This window comes from Oryctolagus cuniculus, chromosome 6, assembly GCF_964237555.1.
Source record: "Oryctolagus cuniculus chromosome 6, mOryCun1.1, whole genome shotgun sequence".
NCBI classification, from domain to species: domain Eukaryota; kingdom Metazoa; phylum Chordata; class Mammalia; order Lagomorpha; family Leporidae; genus Oryctolagus; species Oryctolagus cuniculus.
The window spans coordinates 6323514-6339598 of record NC_091437.1 but is presented as its reverse complement, the minus strand read 5'-3'; the positions used below and the strand labels follow the sequence as shown (position 1 = coordinate 6339598).

The window sequence follows — 16085 nt, the reverse complement described above, 5'->3', positions numbered from 1 at the left end:
TTCACAGAGAGTCAGATCCAGGCTCTCCTAACCTACACACTCTGCTGTTCTCCCTCTGGACTCATTAGACTGGCCTTCTGCCACGCCTGTCAAACTCAAAAGTAAAAGTGATCTTTAAAAATAGTCTATTCTCAAAATAAAAATTCTAAGACGAAGCCAACATATGCGCTAAAAGAGCCAACAGTTTTGAAATAGTAAATTGCTATTTTAAAAACCAATTCGTTTTAAATAGTTAACAAATTTCAACTAGTAAACAGCATGGATGGGGAGGAGTGAAAAGCAGTTCAATGATTTCCAATTGCTTTGAAAACCCTCTGCACCAGGCTGAACACAGGGAAGATTTGCTTTTTTTCTATTAATTTGGAGGGACACAAAAGCACCCAGAAGGCAAGCGGTCACCCCTTTACACACGGTGAGATGGACACAGAGACCAAGGAAGCGCCGGTACCCAGCAGACTCTCACACTTCCCAAAGCGCTCAACTGACTGTGGGTCCTGTTATGACGGAAACCAACTAGAGTACTTTCTTTGAATTTATTGACACAGCAAAACTGAATCAGGTAAGTCAAAAACAAGCCAAGGAAGACTAAGGCAGTTTGATTTTTCCTTGCCAGCATGAAGCAGCACAAATATGGCTTTACTGAACTGAACAACCTACTGCTTCCTCCAACCTTAGAAGTGTAAGGTTTCAGAGAGAATCTCCTGTAAGCCTCCAGGACCGACACGTGGGGGAGTTGTGTGAAAGCCAACTGTCACACGCCTCTGACAATCTGACATTAATAATGGATTTAATAACAAAATTGTAAAAAAATAAAAAACACCTTAGCTACGCTGGGGAGGAATGCCAGCCTCACAACAGCTTCTACTTGACCAGAATACTGATCACTCAACATGAAAGACTTCAACAGCTGAACTCACAGCAGTGACTCAAAGCCAAGCTGGAAGAGAGTAAAGAAGGTATTATCCACTCTCGAGAGAATGTGATGAGAAAACAAGGACGCAGTTCTGCTCTTTCTGGCACGGAGCCTTTTGGAGGTTATGGTAAAAGGCGGGGCAGGAGAGGCGAGCAGAGATGCTGCAGAGACATACTCTGTAACACTAATCAGCAAGAAGTCAGTTCCCTGGTGCACGTTAGCTAACGCTCCTGTCTGGACTCATCTGTGCAGCGATCACAGCCAGCAGCCTGCCACTACTGCTACAGCCACATGGAACAGAATTCCCAATAAAGCAGGCATGTGACGGTCGCTGTCATGCATCCAGAAACATCCCGACAAGCTCTGTCTTCACAGAAAAGCTCCTGTGTTCATGGGGACTTGTAAGACACCGCACTGACCTTACTGAACCAATCCTATCCCTGGTCCTTTAACATAAGCAGTCAAGATTTCAAAAAAAAGGTAAGACTAAAGCACACTCGCCCTGTGGCCAAGCTTTGCACTAATTACTGCCTGAAGACGTACAGAGGAATGAAACAGCATGAGCCGCGCGGCCTCTGCTCCGGTTCAGACTCGGGCACTCACTCACCAGCTCTGTGACCCGAGCTGCATCGCCACCTCTCAAGAAGTCAATTTTCTCCCATTAAATGGAAATACATTTATCTGAGTCCAGCACAGTGCAGAGCAGGTAAAGCCACCACTTGCAATAAAGCAGGCATGTGACGGTCGCTGTCATGCATCCAGAAACATCCCGACAAGCTGGGATCTCATGGATTTGTGTTCCAGCTGCTCCACTTCTGATCCAGCTCCCTGCTAATGGCCTAGGAAAAGTAGAAGATGGCCTCAGTGTAGGGGCCTGTGACACTCATGTGGGAGACCTGGATGAAGCTCCTGGCTCCTGACTTCAACCTGGCCCAGCCCTGAGTGGTCAGCCATCTGAAGAGTGAACCAGCAGATGGAAGATACCTCTCTGTCTCTCTCTCCTTCTCTCTCTCTCTCTCTCTCTCTCTCTCTCTCTGCCTCTCCCTCTACCTCTACCTCTACCTCTACCTCTGAAATAAATAAATAAATCTTTAAAAAAGAATAAATCTATCTGAACTGAATTTTTCTACAGTATCTAAAATGTTTTCCAGAATTCAAGATCCACGTCAGACCCTGATTTCCCGTGTCTTCCACTGTCCACGTCTTCCATGGGTATTGTGGATTATCACAACAGTCTTCTAACTGGGCTACCTGCTTCCAATTTAGCCCCAATCCAACACTTCATCTTTCTTCCTTAAAATTCTCCAACAGCTCCCTATTAACAACAAAATAAAACCAAACTTCAGTCGTAAGCCTGGCACACCAAGCCCCTCAGGAAGTGACGGCTAACTACCCTCCCAGTCCTACGTCTAACACATCTTACTGATTATCCATAACCTGTCACACTGCACGTGTGATTCCCATAAGGAAAGGTGACTCCTATGATTCAAGACTTAAAAGTCGCTTACTTTTCTCAATGTCCAGAGCCTTCTCTACCAAATTTTATGACGTAAATATTTGTCCTAGGCCCAAATGACACGGTAATTTTTTTAAAGATTTATTTTATTTATTTGAAAGACAGTTACAGAGAGAGGTAGAGAAAGAAAGAGAGGTCTTCCATTTGATGGTTCACTCCCCAGATGGCCGCAATGGCCAGAGCTGCGCCGATCCGGAGCCAGGAACCAGGAGCTTCTTCCCAGTCTCCCATGCTGGTGCAGGGACCCAAGGACTTGGGCCATCTTCTGCCGCTTTCCCAGGCCACAGCAGAGAGCTGGATCGGAAGAGGAGCAGCCAGGACTAGAACCGGCGCCCATATGGGATGCCAACCCTTCAGGCCAGGGTGCCACCCCGCTGCGCCACTGCACCGGCCCCAACACAGTAATTTTTAAAAGGTAAATAAAATGGCTGAACTCCTAAGGAGCACATGCACATTATGCACACGTGAAGTTTCACAGAAAATTACCAGGACCAACTGTTCTTACTCTCGCCACCTGAGAAATTAAAAAGACCAAACAGGGGCCAGCACTGTGGCGCAGCAGGCTACGACCCTGCCTGTGGCACCAGCATCCCCTGTGGGTGCCAGTTCATGTCCTGGCTGTTCCTATTCCCATACAGCTCTCTGCTATGGCCTGGAAGGCAGTGGAAGATGGCCCAGGTGCCTGGATCCCTGCACCTGTGTGGGAGACCCAGAAGCAGCTCCTGGCTCCTGGCTTCAGATGAGCCCAGCCATTGTTGCCATTTGGGCAGTGAACCAGCAGATGGAAGACCTTTCTCTCTGTCTCTCCCTCTGTTGTGACTCTACCTCTCAAATAAATAAATAAATAAAATCTTAAAAAAAAAAAGACCAAACAAACATAAACAATTGGCAACTACAGTACAGAATATGTGGGGGTTTCTTATTTCATTATTGCAATCTTTCTCTAAGCTTGAAATTACATCAAAATCAAAAGGTATAAGAAACTGATTCAAGTAAGAGTCATCAGCAGACACTAGGTGTGGAAAGTCTGATCTGAAACTGGATAAATGTTCCAAAAGATGGGGCCACCACTGCGGAACAGCAAGTTAAGCTGCAGCCTACAACACCAGCATCCCATACGGGTGCTGGTTCAAGTCCTGGTTGTTCCACTTCTGATCCAGCTCCTTGTTAAGGCGCCAGGGAAAGCAGCAGAAGACAACCCAAGTGTTTGGGCCCCTGCACCCATGTGGGAAACACAGATGAAGCTCCTGGCTTCTGGCTTCGGCTTGGCCAAGTCCTGGCCGTTGTAGACATGTGAGGAGTGAACCAGCAGATGGAAGATCAATCTCTGTCCCCCCAACCCTGTAACTCTGCTGTTCAAATAACTAAAAAACAAATTTTATATATTTACATATATGTGTATTCCAAAGGATCTACCAATACATTTATGTTACTAAAGAATAAAAGTAACTCCACAGCAGAGAAAATAACCTGCTCCTTACCCAAGAGAGAGCTGACATCACCAACAAGAGGCAAATGGACATCAAATGCCTCTCTGTGTGTATATGGTAAAGGTCACAAAGTCACTTGTTTATCCTTTTAATCAAAAAAAAAACTCATAAACAAAATTTGATTGGGGAAAAGAGAATAAAAATTGAGGAAAATCCTGTAAAATAAGCGGGACTTCAAAACCATCAAGGTCCTGGTGCCACTGCTGTGTCACTGTAGGCTAAGCCACTCCCTGAGGGGACAGCATCCCATATCAGAGCAAAGTTCGAACCTCCACTGTCCTCCTCCAGTTCGGTTCCCTGCCAGCACACCTGGGAAAGCGGCGGAAGACGGCCTGAGTAGTTGGACCCCTGCCTCTTACTGGGGAGACCCAGAAAGAACCCCAGGCCCAGGCCCAGCCACTACAGCCAGCTGGGGAGTGAACCAGCAGACTGAAGACAGGTGTGTGTGTGTGTGTGTGTGTGTGTGTGTGTAACTATGCCTTTCAAAATAACAAAGAAATCTTCCAAAAAAAATCAAGGTGCTGAAAGAAAAAGAAAAGCAAGCAAAGAGCACTGCCTAGAACATGTCATTTTCCAGGCCTATAACAGGCACTAGTGGTAGAAACAGGAACAAGACGAGGTCTCTTCACCAAGGTGACAGTCTCACAGTAAACGACTTAACATTCCTCAGAGACCCATCAGCAATATCATGGATATTCTAATCACATATGAAACAACAAAATCTCGTGCAGCCTTTTTGCCTTACACTAAATTATGTTTACTTATTTGTAACATAAAGTACATTTGCTTCTTTCCTGTATACAGAGGGAACTTCAAAAAGTTCACAGAAAAAAAGAATGAAAAGATGAAAATCAAAGACATGCACTACTCCCCAACGCGGCCTCTACGAGGTCAAGACGCTCCTCTGAGCAACGACTCCAGCAAGTCAGTCCACCCCGCAGAAGCAAGGGTCGGGCGCTGACCGCGCCAGTGCAGTCCGGTCCGCATCGTCAGCGCAAGACAAGCGGCTGCTCTTCAAGATTCCTAAGATCAGAACACAAACACGGAAGGAGCCACATCACCTCCGTAAGGTGAATGCCTCGATTCCCCTCAAAACTCTCCTGAACTGTTCCCGACTGATGACAAGAACGTGCGGAAGCACCGACGCGGCACACAGGAGAGTGCCGGAGCTCTCCCCAGGCTCCCTGCGAGCGCCCTGCGACTTTCTCAGCTCACTCTCATAATAGGCACGTTGCCTCCAGGGAGTCAGCACGGAGTCGCCTCGAGAATCCAAGAGCCGGCTGCCGCGCTTTGCTCTCGATCCACCTGCTTCTGTTCCGAGGGGGCCACATCCACCCCCCGTAGCCACTGCTGGTGGTGCTGTGTCTTCACCATCCCACCGCTAAAGCCAAGTTTCATTTCCTGCTCCAGTTCTTTGAAGAAATGCTGCAGGACCCTGATCACACTTGTTTGAAATGTCCACTGAAAGCTCCGCTCTTACTCCCACCTGATCTCCAGTTTTGGCACCCACTGAGCAGAGTTTGCACCACTTCAAATCGCAGTCAGAATGCAGAGCTGTGGCCCAGCTGACGTCTACGCTATCAGCTGCTGCTGCTGCTGCTATGAGGCCGGTCCTCTTCAGTTAGGGCACAAACAGCATTAACGTTTTCTTTGTAAACTGCTGTGTGGACTGCTGCTCAGGGTTCTTCCTGCACCCGTTCTTAAAAGTCACCTCTTTATGAACACTGATTTCTGTGGGCATTGTCATCACAAACTTTTTTTAAAAGATTTATTTATTTGAAAGGCAGAGTTACAGAGAGAGAGAGAGAGAGAGAGAGAGAGATGCAGAGAGAGAAAGAGAGAGAGAATATTTCATCTACAGGTTCACTCCCTGAATGGCTGCACAGCTGGAGCTGGGCCAATTCGAAGCCAGGAGCCAGGAGCTTCTTCCGGGTCTCCCACGCAGGTGCTGGGATCCAAGCACTTGGGCCATCTTCCACTGCTTTCACAGATGCATTAGCAAGGAGCTGGGTTGGAAGTGGAGCAGCCAGGACTTGACCCAGTGCCCATATAGGATGCAGGTGCCGCAGGTGGCAGCTTTACCCACCACACCACAGTGCCAGTCCCATCATAAACTTTTTGAAAGCATTCTTCTGTATCAGCTTTGCTATAAGTTTGATGTTTGTTGTTGCTTCAATTTTAGAAGAATTCATGTTTCTCAAAAATGGCTCCTTTCAAACTGATTTCTTATAACATTTTAGTGCCTCAGATCAGATAATGTCAGATATTTTACAAGTTAACATGAGGATTTTGGTATAAAAAATTTTTGAAATCTATGCATACTTTTTTGACAGTACTCACGTTTTATGAACTGTTTAAAAACTCTTCATACATTAGAACACTAAATTATCCAAACAGTATTTTTTATTTTCATCTTATTTGAAAGGCAGAGTAACAGTAAGTGACTGAGAGTGAGAGTGAGAGTGAGAGAGAGAGAGAGAGTGAGAGAGAGAGACAGAGATCTTCCCAAGAGCTGGGTCTGAGCCACAGAGAACCCCGGAGCTGGGAACCCAGTCCAGTTCTCCGATGTGAATGGCAGGAACACAACCTCTTGTGCCGGCACTTGCCAGCTCCCACTTCGCACATCAGCAGGAAGGTAGAACTTACAGTGGGACAGGACTTGAACCAAGGCACTCCAACATAGGTTATGGACTTCCCAACCGTGTCTTAACTACTGCATCAAGTGCCAATCCAGACTCCATTTTAACATAATTTGTTTTATTATTTCACATTCAAATTTAAATCTGAGACCCCCTTATATCTCAATAAATGTGCAAGGTCTAAAGCTCACCAAAGTAACTTAGAACATAAGGAAAATAAGCCACTAATACTTTCATGTGCTTAATCTCATGCTGAAACTGTTAACATGGTGGTGCTTGTGCACCTCACTTACATAATTTCTAACTTAGAATGCTACTGAAGTGTCAGTTCAAGATACAATAACTTCGGCCGGCGCCGCGGCTCACTAGGCTAATCCTCCGCCTTGTGGCACCGGCATACCGGGTTCTAGTCCCGGTCGGGGCGCCGGATTCTTTCCCGGTTGCCCCTCTTCCAGGCCAGCCCTCTGCTGTGGCCAGGGAGTGCAGTGGAGGATGGCCCAGGTGCTTGGGCCCTGCACCCGCATGGGAGACCAGGAGAAGCACCTGACTCCTGCCATCGGATCAGCACGGTGCGGCAGCGCATCGGCTGCGGCAGCCATTGGAGGGTGAACCAACGGCAAAAGGAAGACCTTTCTCTCTGTCTCTCTCTCTCACTGTCCACTCTGCCTGTCAAAAAAAAAAAAAAAGATAAAATAACTTCATTACTCCTCTAATTCCTATGTAAAAACCTTAATATGATCTTAAATTCTCAAAATTACTCTATAAATCACGATTCTATGCACACTCAAAATTATGTAAAATTACTATAATATTAACTCTTTAAAACTGAAAAAAAAAATAAGGTTAAATGATCACCTACATCTTAGCCAGCTCTCTAAGAACAGGAGTATTAAAGTCTTCCAGGTCACGCCCCACAGTAAGAAGTAAATCTTGTGTCACATAGCGACATACATACACCGAAGTTTCACACGGCAACTTCTGCCCTTAGCAGTGTTCTCTGACCACCCCTTTTGTGGTTCTGTTTTTTATGCTATTTCAGAACCGCCTAAAATTATTTCATTATTCACTAACCAATAATAGGTCAGGCCATCTACAGTTTGAAAGACACTACTGAGAAATACTAAACGAGTTTCAGAAACTATGTGTGTCGGTGTTCACAAAAGTTATTTTTAATTATAATAAATCACAAAAAATGCCAAGTTAGAGCTGTACCTATTAAAGCTGAAAATACTGTATTTGCTCTGTTGGTATAATCTACCATTTATTTTACAACTGGAAAATACCATAAGTAGAAATTCCATAAATTAGGGCTCATTATAGAAATTGTACACCACTATTTCCTCTTACAAAATGTAAAAATCGGCCGGCGCTGTGGCTCACTAGGCTAATCCTCTGCCTGCAGCACCGGCACCCCAGGTTCTAGTCCCAGTTGGGGTGCCAGTTCTGTCCTGGTTGCTCCTCTTCCAGTCCATCTTTCTGCTGTGGCCTGGGAGTGCAGGAGGATGGCCCAGTTCCTTGGGCCCTGCACCCGCATGGGAGACCAGGAGGAAGCACCTGGCTCCTGGCTTCAGATCGGCGCAGCAAGCTGGCCGCAACGCACCGGCTGTACCAGCCACTTGGGGGGTGAACTAACAGAAAAAAGGAAGACCTTTCTCTCCGTCTCTCTCTCTCTCACTGTCTAACTCTCCTGTCCAAAACAAACAAACAAACAAACAAACAAAAAACAAAAACACACACACACAAAAAATGTAAAAATCAGGAAGTTGATTAAATGTTTACTATAAGAACATGAATCTACCAATTTTTAATGTAAGTTAAAAATTAGCCAAATACTTACTCTAAACCTTTTTTTTCTTAACACTTCTTTTGACCTCACTGACTTATTCCCATACAATGAAAACCAGAGTGTTCTATTATCAAATAGTATGCACCTATAAAAACTAAATCCACAAATGCCACACATAACTCGTGAACAAAACATAAAACACAGCTATCTCAAGGTTCTAAACAGAACAGAGGCCCATGTCTTGGATACCCAAAACAAAATGCCAGACATCAGCACAGGGTTACTCATTTTGTATGTTGTTGTTATTGTTTTGCTTTGTTTTTTAAAGATTTGTTTATTTGAAAAGCAGAGTTAGAGAAAGAGGGAGAGACAGATAGAGATCTTCCACCCACTGGTTCACTCCCCAGATGGCTGCAGCAACCAGAGCTGGACGTGTCCCAAGCCAGAAGCCAGGAGCCTGCAGCTTCTTCCGAGTCACCCAAGAACATGGGCCATCCTCCACTGCCTCAGCAGGCGCATTAGCAGGGAGCTCGATGAGAAGTGGACAGCAGGGACTCTACCTGGCACCCATATGGGATGCCAGCACCACAGGTAGGGCTCCACCTGCTACACCACAACCACTAACCCTAACCCTGCAATTAGCCTTTTTTTGTAGCTTTGCCCTGAGATGTGGGAGACAACTACAACTATAAGCCCGCCATCTTTCTGAGCAAAAGAACCCAGTGAATCAGACTAAAACATCTCCAAAAGAGGGAGGATCTTCAATTAGAAGAAGACAAGGGAGGCACCAAATTCTACATCTACATCCACAAGTCTGCAGATGATTCCTAACATACAGGGAGTGACCATAAAGACACCAGTGGTGCGGCCGGCACTGTGGTGCAGCAGGCTAATGCCCTGGCCTGAAGCGCCGGCATCCATATGGGCGCTGGTTCGAGACCTGGCTGCTCCACTTCCAATCCAGCTCTCTGCTGTGGCCTGGGAAAGCAGTGGAAGATGCCCAAGTCCTTGGGCCCCTGCACCACGCAGGAGACCCAGAGGAAGCTCCTGGCTTCGGATCGGTGAACCATCGGATGGAAGACCTCTCTCTCTCTCTCTGCCTCTCCTTCTCTCTCTGTGTAACTCTGACTTTCAAGTAAAATAAATAAATCTTTAAAAAAAAAAAAAAAAGACACGAGTGGTGACCATAAAGTAGCTTGCAGCTCAGAGTGTCAAATTTAAGTCGCCACTCACCAAAGGAATGGCAGTTTGCAGTGGGAGTCACACAAGGCTAAAAGGTCTCAATGTAAAATGTCTGAGTAAAATAACAGTATCAAGAACACAACATGCACACCATCTAGAATACAATTCAAAATCATCAACATATGAAGAAAGCCAGGCAAATATGATCTAGTCTCAAGAAAAAAAATAATCCATAAATGCCAACTCCAAGATAATCTATTAAAGTTTTCAGACAAGGGCTATAAAGCAAGTACTATAAGTATGTTCATTTGAACAAATGAAAATTTGTTCAGAAAAAAAGAAAATTCCATCAGTAAAACAGAAATCATAAAAAAGTAAAATCTTAAAAAACAAATATTAAAAGTGTAGACCATATCAATAACCATTAAATTTCAATTGTCTAAATATTCCAGATAATTTACAGACAGACTGGATTTAAAAAGTCTAAGACCCAAGTATTCCCAGCCGAAAAGATGGATCTAAAATATAATGGCACAGAGGCGGGATGAAAGGTACGCAGGGTCAGCAGAAGGCTGCACTGGCTCAACTCTCATCAGATAACGGACTCCAGGTTACAAAGCATTGAGAGGCGGGCACCTGCGAGGCTGACATCCCACATAAGCACCTGTTTGAGGCCGGGCTGCTCCACTTCTGATCCTGCTGCCCACAAATGCTCCTGGGAAAGCAGCAGATAATGGCCCAAGTGCTTGGGCCCCTGCCACCCATGTGCAAGACCCAGATGGAGTTCCAGGCTCCTGGCTTCGGCCTGGTTCAACCCTGGCAGTTGTAGCCATTTGGGGAGTGAACCAACAGATGGAAGATTCTCTCTCTCTCTCTCTCTCTCCCTCCCTCTCCCTCTCCCTCTCCCTCTTTCTCTGTAACTCTGGCTTTCAAATAAATAAATAAATCTTTAAAAGAAAAAGGCATTCTAGCCGGCGCCGCGGCTCACTAGGCTAATCCTCCGCCTAGCGGCGCCGGCACACCGGGTTCTAGTCCCGATTGGGGCGCCGGATTCTGTCCCGGTTGCCCCTCTTCCAGGCCAGCCCTCTGCTGTGGCCAGGGAGTGCAGTGGAGGATGGCCCAGGTGCTTGGGCCCTGCACCCCATGAGAGACCAGGAAAAGCACCTGGCTCCTGGCTCCTGCCATCGGATCAGCGTGGTGCGCCGGCCGCAGCACGCGGGCCGCGGCGGCCATTGGAGGGTGAACCAACGGCAAAGGAAGACCTTTCTCTCTGTCTCTCTCTCTCTCACTGTCCACTCTGCCTGTAAAAAAAAAAAAAAAAGAAAAGAAAAAGAAAAAGGCATTCTGCTGGCGCCATGGCTCACTAGGGTAATCCTCCACCTGCGGCACTGGCACCCCAGGTTGAGGCGCCAGGTACTAGTCTCGGTTCTAGTCTCGGTTGCCCTTCTTCCAGGCCAGCTCTCTGCTGTGGCCCGGGAAGGCAGTGGAGGATGGCCCAAGTGCTTGGGCCCTGCACCCCATGGGAGACCAGGAGGAAATACCCAGCTCTTGGCTTCGGATCGGAGCAGCGCCGGCCATGGCGACCATTAGGGAAGTGAACCAACAGAAGGAAGACCTTTCTCTCTGTCTCTCTCTCACTGTCTATAACTCTCTCCGTCTCTCTCTCACTGTCTATAACTGAAAAAGGTAACTGTCAGAAAGGCATAGCAATCACACACATCTATCTCAGAAGAAGCAAAAGTTGGTAATAAGATACTCTGCTTCAAGTGCTGGTAGGCAGGCTGTCTGGGTCTCATAACACTTCTTCCAGTGGAGGCAACAGGGAAGATCAAAGATGAAAACTGTGATTTTCCTGTACCTATTCAAATTTCAAAAAAAAAAAAACATCTATTATTCTCTTCAATAATCAAATAGAAGGAGAGGAAGATTGAAGAAAGAGAAGGGACAGGTACATTAAGAAATCTGGAGACTGTCAAGGGATACTGGGTAAAGGGAGAGAGAGCTTAATGTGACTCAGTGCTGTGGGGCCTATTTTCTTCAGCCACGTTTTTGGTCAAATCTGAAAAAATGCCGTTTTCAAGTGCTGGCCTCAGAGATGGAGGCAAACCTCAGGACACTGGAATCATTCCTCAAATATTGGTCCAACCTCCTTAATTATCTCAATTATTTTTCTGGTTTAAAATTTAAAAAAATATATTTATTTATTTAAGTGGCAGAGTTTCAGATAGAGAGAGGGAGAGGAGAGAAAGAAACAGAGAGAGTTCTTCCATCTGCCGGTTCATTCCCCAAACGGCTGCCACGGCCAGGGCTGGGCCAGGCCGAGCCAGGAGGCAGGAACTTCATCTGGGTTTCTCACTCAGGCGTAGGTGCCCAACCACTTGGGCCACATTCCACTGCCTTCCCAGGCCATTAGCAGGGTGCTGGATGGGAAATGGAACAGCTAGGACTTAAAGCAGTGCCCAGATGGAATGCTAACACAACAGGTGGAGAATTAACCTACGATACCACAGTGCTGGACCCAGGTTTAAACTTCTGAATGCAGGACCTGCATTGCGGTGTAGCAGGTAAAGCCACTGCCTGCAACACCAGCATCCCACATGAGGGCCAGTTCCAGATCTGGCTGCTCCATTTCTGATCCAGCTCCCTGCTAATGCACCTGGGAAACCAGTGGAAAACAGCTCAAGTGCTTGGGCCCCTGCACCCACGTGGGAGAGCTGGAAGATGCTCCTGGCTCCTGGCTTCGGCCTGGACCAGCCTGGGCTGCTGCAGCCATTTGGGGAGTAAACCAGAGGATAGAAGATCTCTCTCTCTCTCTCTGTCTTTCCCTCTCTTTCTCTACTAACTCTGACTCTCAAATAAATAAAAAAAATTCTAAAAAGAAAAAACAGAAACTTCTGAATGTAGCGTTAATCAATGATCAATAAGATCATTGCTTGTCTCCGTATTCCAATCCCAGGCCCCAAACTCCTAGAATCTTGCTATTAAGCAAGTTACCTACTCCTTCAACCTTGGTGTCTTAACATTAAGTAAAACAGAGAGAATTTAATTTAAGCAACACACCGGGTTTTTGTGGGTGATAAGATGACACATGTACAGGCAGAGCATCCGACAAACAGGAAATTAAAAACACGTGTTACCTTCCAATCCCTTCACTCCAAGACCAGTGTCAAGTATCTCACACTGCTACTGCTCCACACTCTATAATTTATAGACTTTAAAAACAATGTAGGCAAGTTAAACAAGACTCTTTCATGTTTGCCTGATTTAGGTCATGGCAAGTTTTCCTCATTTACTCAAAGTGGTAATAAAAAATTATGTTACCCCTTCAAAAGCACTTTAGCATAGAAACTTTTCCCTTCCTATTTAATTGTAGGATTCAGATTTACATATATAGATAGCTTTATATGGCTTCATTTCCCTTAAATGCCATTGTCACAACAGATTCCTGAGTCATGATCCAGTATTTGTAACTATGCCCTGCATTAGCCTTTTCAATGTGCAAGCGACTCTTGCCTGCAAGTGACTCCTGGCCTGCAACGCCAGTGTGTTTCTCCTTCTCACATCTCTTTCAGTCACACACCTACTTATCTTCCAACGCATCTGAACAGTCTGCTTTGGGAGCATCGCCTGTGTAAATCCTGAGGCGGCTTCGCTTTACTATCTTTTGAGGGATTTTCTTTCAGTAGGTATTTTGCTAATTTCTATTTCTAGCTAGAAAGATGTCTGATCTTCATTCTGAATGACTTTATATTACATTTTCTGCTCTTAAAACTGGCTTTAAATCTCATTATTCACTTTGGTATCTGTTACACAGAGTGGGTTTCTCTTTATTTGTTGTCTTTTTATTATAAAATATTTCAAATAACACAGAAAAGTATAGAGTTCAATGAGCATACAGACTTACCAATTTTTCACAGTCCTCCATATTTGCTTCACATGTAAGCAGTTTATACACACACACACAAACCCATACACACACACTCAGTTTTTTCTGAATGCAGGGGTATATATATTAATAATCCACAGGGCCAGCGCTGTGGCATAGTGGCCTATGCCTCCACCTGCAGTGCTGACGTCCCATATGGGCACCAATTCACGTCCCGGCTGCTCCTCTTCCAATCCAGCTCTCTGCTATGGCCTGGGAAAGCACTGGAGGAAAACCCAAGTGCTTGCAACCCCACACCAACATGGGAAATCTGGATGAGGGGCCAGCTCCACAGTGCAGTAGGTTAATCCTTGGCCTGCAGCGCCTGCATTCCCACATGAGTGCCAGTTCTAGTCCCGGTTGCCCTTCTTCCGATCCAGCTCTCTGCTGTGGCCTGGGAAAGCAGGAGAAGATGGCACAAGTCCTTGGGCCCCTGCACCCATGTGGGAGACCCTGAAGAGGCTCCTGGCTTCTGGCTTCAGATCGGCTCAGCTCCGGCCATTGCAGCCATCCGGAGAGTGAACCATCGGATGAAAGACCTCTCTGCCTCTCCTGTCTCTGTGTAACTCTGACTTTCAAATAAATAAATAAGTCTTAAAAAAAATTAGTCTTTAGGCCGGCGCCGCGGCTCAATAGGCTAATCCTCCGCCTTGCGGCGCTGGCACACCGGGTTCTAGTCCCGGTTGGGGCGCTGGATTCTGTCCCGGTTGCCCCTCTTCCAGGCCAGCTCTCTGCTGTGGCCCGGGAGTGCAGTGGAGGATGGCCCAAGTGCTTGGGCCCTGCACCCGCATGGGAGACCAGGAGAAGCATCTGGCTTCGGATCAGCGCAGTGCGTCAGCTGCAGCGTGCCAGCTGCAGTGGCCATTGTGGGATGAACCAACGGAAAAGTAAGACCTTTCTCTCTGTCTCTCTCTCTCACTGTCCACTCTGCCTGTCAAAAAAAAAAAAAATTAGTCTTTAAAAAAATTCTTAAAAACAAAAAAAGGAAACCTAGATAAAGCTCCTGGCTTCGGATCAGCTCAGCTCCGGCTGTTGCAGCCATTTGAGGAGTGAACCAGGGGGTGGGAGACTTTTGTCTCTGTCTTACTCTCTCTCTGTCTGTAGCTCTACCTCCCAAATAAATAAATCTTCAAATAAATAAATAACCCATAATGTTGAATTTAAGACAAACATAAAATGAGGAAAGGAGGGCACATTAATATGTAAGGGCATAATTCACTAAAGGCAGTATTTATATAATATCAATATACCAAATAATAGGGCATCCACACGTTTTCATATTTATACACGGACAGAGATAAAGATATTCACTTTCACATAGGAGAGAAAACACGTGGTATGTGTCTTCCTGTGTCTGGCTTACTTTACTTAATGACCTACAATTCTATCCATTTGTTGTATAGGTCAGACTCCATTCTTTTCATGGCTGATCAATGTTCACAATGTTTATACACATCAGATCTTCCTTACTCATTCACCCAGTGGTGGACATCCAGGTTGACTCTGTATCTTTGCTACTGTGAACAGTGCTACAGTAAACGAGGCTGCAGAGGTCTCTCCTTCCCATGCTGACTTGCCCTGACGTGGAATAGCTGGGTCATCCATGGATCACCATGCTGTTTCCCACAACGCCTGTGCTAACTTACATTTCCACCAACAGTGCATCAGGGCTCCCTTTTCTCCACAACCTCACCAGCATTTCTTACTTTTTGTCTTTTTCATAATAGCCATCCTAACTACAGTAAGATGGTATCTCCTAGGGGCAGCACTGTGGCACAGCAGGTAAAGCCGCCGCCTGCAGTGCCGGCATCCCATACAGGCACCGATTCAAGTCCCGCCTGCTCCACTTCCGATCCAGCTCTCTGCTATGGCCTGGGAAAGCAGTAGAAGATGGCCCAAGTGCTTGGGCCCCTGCACCCATGTGGGAGACCTGGAAGAAGCTGCTGGCTCCTGGCTTCAGATCAGTGCAGCTTCAGCAGACTGTGGCCGCTTGGGGAGTGAACCAGTAGATGGAAGATCGAGCTCTCTCTCTCTCTCTCTCCCTCTCTCTATCTGTAACTCTGCCTTTCAAATAAATGAATTTAAAAATATTTAACAACAGCAACAAAGATGGTACCTCCTCGTGGTTGTTACTTGCATCTCCCAGATGGCTAGTGGTACAAAGCATTTTTTCACATGTCTATTGGCCATTTGTATCTCATCATCTGGAAAAACATCTGCATCTCCACTTTTTAGCTGACCTTCTTCAGAAAGAAGATGCTGCAACATCTGAGAAGGCACTTGCAATCGGCTAGAACAGGCCCACTAACGAGCAAAGTCGAACCGTTGTCACTGGAAGGCCCTCTAGGAGAGCAAAGTGTTAGTCCCCATTTTTAGGTGACAGTGCTGAACTCAGAAAGCTGTACTCTCAAAGTCCAGTTGTTCACAAGTTGGGGTAATTTGAAAACAGAGTAACATTACACACGGTGATTTAATTATTAAGTAATTTAACAGAAAGGATGCAGGCAGTTCCCTATTTCTATATTTAATAAACTCCTAACTAGAGGAATATCTAAAACTCAAGAAAAATAAGGAAGGTTCCACGAGCCTCGCCCCCAGGCTAAAACCAAAATGTACCACAGCATGAAGACAAAT

The 16085-nt window shown here is 46.0% G+C and overlaps 1 protein-coding gene across 8 annotated transcripts in view; it reads right to left on the bottom strand.

Annotated features, from left to right (window-relative positions):
• Window positions 1–16085, bottom strand: part of COMMD10 (COMM domain containing 10) — a 206857-nt gene that overhangs the window by 167373 nt on the left and 23399 nt on the right. The gene's annotated exons all lie outside the window — the stretch shown is intronic.